Consider the following 4,409-nt stretch of genomic DNA (forward strand, 5'->3'; position numbering starts at 1 on the left):
TTGGGGGATGGGAACAGTGCTGGGGAATTGGGGGAGTGCGAACAGACAAGTTGCTGTCCTTTTGTTCTTCAGTCTAGTTGTGGAGCACGTTGCTTCACTGGCCCAAGTTGGCACCATCATTGCGCTCTTCCCGGGAGAGGCAGATCAGTCGCCAGCTTCTGAACTGCTGCTCATGGCGGCTGCTAGCCGCTTACGCTGGCTGCTGGCTACACACGGTAGCCCATGGCAACTCACTGCAGCAGGGGACTGCAGCCTACGCGGTCGCCAGCAACCCACAACAGCCCAGCTCCAGGTCAAGCTGTTGTTCAGCATCTTAGCTGTAGAGGGCAGTGTCACTGGCCCTCATGTGTGGGATCAGAACCAGGGCCCTCTGGCGTCCCAAGCCAGCTCTTAAGCAATGCACCACTCAGCTGGCCATATGCTTTTAATTTTTGAAAATAACTTAAATGTAGTTATCTCTAGGAAAATATCAACTCATTTTCATTCTGTTTTTTTCTGAGACGGAAGGACTAGGGTTGCAATACTGCTAGCATATAGAATTGTGCATAGACTAGAACCTAGAGAACTGGAGAGTGTCAAGCATATGATGTCATCTGTCATGCCTGTAAACCAGAAAACAGCAGAGATCCATCTATACGGCTTTCACATTTTGGGTAATGCACAGCCCAGAGGCATGAAATAGGACTAGCATTGAAAAGGGGCAGAACTACGGAATATTTATCTTTCCTACGCATTGAAGATTTGGGCACATGAATATGCTCTGTGGACTCGGGACACACTCAAACAGTCTGCTTTCCTCTAAGAAATTGCTCAAAATTGCTCTTAACATGCAATTTCCTTCTAATGTATTTATGGTGTATGATGAATTTCTTCAAAAGCAACAGCTCTATGGGTTTTGACTTTCACTTTAGTTTAAAGTTTTGCCTTTTTATTTGTTTACTTACCTCAACATAATATATAAATGTTCTTATAAAATGTATCATGCTGATTTCCTAAGATTGCCTTACTTGGATATATTTTAAAGTCTGGTTGGATATATACATGGTTCATTATACTTGGAAAAGCAATACTGTACCCCCCCCCATCCCCAACACACACAAAGGATATAAAAGTCCTTTTGCTAATGTGAAGATGAGCTGTTAGCTGTGTGTATGTTGACTTTTCACCCCTAATTTAGTGCATTCTCTCAATGCTATTCGTACTCACTTGAAAGTAATGAATAGTTCCATTCATTTTACAAGTTGATCCTTCCCTGAGTGCTTTTAGCAAACTCTGCCTTTAGAGAAAGTGGACTTGATTTAATAGAAATTGAGGCATGGTACACAGAGAAGTTAGAAAAAAGGTTTCCAAAAAAGAGGCTGCAATTTACCATTTTGATGTTTATCTGAGTAACTACTTCACTTTAGTACAAGAGGAAAGAAAACACTTAGAGAGAGGCCACTATAGTCCAAACATTTTAACTAATAAAATCCCATCAGTATTTTTTTTTAATTTATGGTGCCTAACCAAATTTATAGAATGAGTAAATCAAGTAGAAAATATGATATATAAAATTACTGCTCTTACTAAATGTCTCAAGATTGCAGCCAGCCTTTCAGCACTGGCATTCTCAAATTTAAGAAGTATCCTCTTTAAAAAGATTCATCCTGGTACACTTTAAATATGATAGTGAAGTTATTTTTCTCTTTCTTCTTGTATTTCTCTCCCTGGACTGTAAAAACGTATCTATCACCTTTGTTTTCCATGGAAAGAACAGTGAGTGGCACTATTTTACTTTATGTTTACTATTCTCTAAACCCAAATCTTTGAAACATTGCTCTAAGATAGGGTCTAAAGTCACAGTGACAACTTTTATGGAAGGGTTAAGCATTATTATTTTCTACCTCATTTCCTCCTCCAAGACACCTTGACATTGGAAAATAACTTCACCCAGAAAGTTCATTTATTTAAGTGCTTGGCAGGCCATAGACAATTGACTCTTTTTGGAATGCCCATTAACAGGAAGAGGTGTTTTAAATCAGACTTTCTACGGGGACCACACTGGAGCTAGTTTATGACTCAAGATGCTGAAGGTTAATAATACCTGTCCCTACAATTTTCCAAACAAAAATCAGCTCATCTGTGGAACTGGGTTAAGCTACAGGATTTTTTGAGTCTCAACTGGACACTTGTTCACAGACTGAAGTAGAAAGCATTATTACAAAACTGTAAAAGCAGGGGCATGGAAATTAAACGAAACCAATTTTGAGCCTTGAGTCTGTCACATAACTGATGTGTTATTTTGAGCAAGGTACTCAGTATCTTATATCTTGGTTCTTCCTCTGTAAAGTGTGAATCTTCCTTTGACATGCCCACTAAAGGTATGACATCAGTTAATGTATAAAATGTGTTAGTAAAGTGTTTGACAATAAGAAATTAAACTGTAGCTTTTACTGACATTTTCATTACACCTACTACCATCTAACCTTGGGAAAGTTACTTAATTCATCTAAGCTTCAGTTCTTCATCTGAAAAATGGAATCACGTACCAGGTTCATAATTCGTGGTTGTGTGTGAATGTGAAGATTAAATCAGGCAATAGTTATATTTCTTCAACTTAAGAATGGATATGTGTATTTTTAAATACCAAAATGGACATATGATTTCAAAAGTTAAAAAACATTGTTTAAAGGGCTCTGAATAGTGACATTCATAATAGTGACAAGTTACCCACAGAATTTATTAACACAGGCTTGGAAATAATACAGACCTATCTTTAAATCTCAGTTCTGTCATTTATTTGCTATATTTTCCTAAGTAAAAATATTTAACCTCTTTATGCCTCAATTTTCTCACCTTGAAATGGGAAAGAAATTACATATTTTACAGAAAAATCTGTGAGAATTAATGACAGCATGTATAAGTAAGACATATGTCCTAGAGGCCAACACATAATTGTAATAAGAACAAGGATAATAACATTGATTGAGCACACATTATTTACCAGATACTTTACTGACCACTTTTCATAAATTAAATTATTTTATCTTCACCACAAAATGACTATTAACCCTATTTTATACATGAGAAAACTGAGATGCAGAGGGGTTTATTTTCTTGCCCAAGACTGCAAGTGAGTAGTTGCACAGAAATTGTGAAGGCACTCAGAAAAGGTTTGGTAAAGTACTCCTAATGAAAATATGAATTCCTTCTGACATATTAGGAGTGCCCCAGAAGGTGTGCTATATAATTGTATGATCATGGAACAGACTCATGTATGGTTCCCATCTTGTTCTCACCACTAGCGATCTAGCTAACTTCTGCTTAACTATTTATTTATGAAACAGTGATGATGCATGATGAATGGTAATGACAGAGATTGCTTTCTATGCATACTTTATCCCTAGTCTTGACAATGTCCTTACTAGTTACTGTAGTGTTTTCCATTCTTCAGATACTGATAATCAGATTCAGTAAGGCTGGGTTACTTCTCCACATTTATGTGTCAAGGAATTTTAGGAGGTATGACTAAAATTGAGGTTTTTCTAACTGCAAAGCCTACATTTGTTCTCCCACAATATAGTTTGTTTTTGAAGGATCTCATACACATTTATGAACGAACAGTATGCCATGAAAATTGTACTAAGAAATGTCTAAAAAATGTAGATTTGGTTTATGCCCACAAGACATGAATAATTCTTTAACAAAAATAAATAAATAAATTCTTTAGTACTACATATTGCATTTATGTAACTATTGTAAACATATGCATAACACTTATTACTAATTAAATAACCATTTATCATATGCACAGAATATAGCCTTTACATTTCAGTTATGAAGATGGTTCATTTTCCTAATTTATTGAACATGAAAGAACAGTATCATGTACAGATAAAAGAAAGGAAATGACCAGAGAAAATGAAACAAGGAATAAATAGACTGATGGGGAAATAAGAGGGAAGCAGATATTGTTTCCCAAAAGCAAGCAGAGAAAAATGTTTCTGAGAGGAGGGATGGCCAAATCTATTGAATGACTTGAGAGAGGTTCCATAAGGTGAGGTCAGTTTCAAGAGATTTAACAAGTGACCAGTGGTGATCTTGACTAGATAGCTTCAGTAGAATAGTAGTCAGAAATCAAGGTAGAATTAATTAGCAATGAATGGGATTTGAGAAAGTGGAACAGCCTAGGTAGAAAATCTGTCAAGATGTTTTGCTTTACTGTGAAGAGGAGCAAAGAAACGTGGCGGCAGGCGGAAGAGGGCAGGGGGTCAAGAAAGTGCTGCTGAGTGTCCTTGTTGGCGTTGCATACTTCATCTCACTTGAGAAGGAAAAATACCGAAACAGTGTTTCTAAATATTGTCATTCTATTAATTGACACCTACAATGGAATTTCATAAGTCCTTTTATTTATTTATTTATTTATTTAT

The sequence above is a fragment of the Hipposideros armiger genome, unplaced genomic scaffold, assembly GCF_001890085.2.
Source record: "Hipposideros armiger isolate ML-2016 unplaced genomic scaffold, ASM189008v1 scaffold_759, whole genome shotgun sequence".
NCBI classification, from domain to species: domain Eukaryota; kingdom Metazoa; phylum Chordata; class Mammalia; order Chiroptera; family Hipposideridae; genus Hipposideros; species Hipposideros armiger.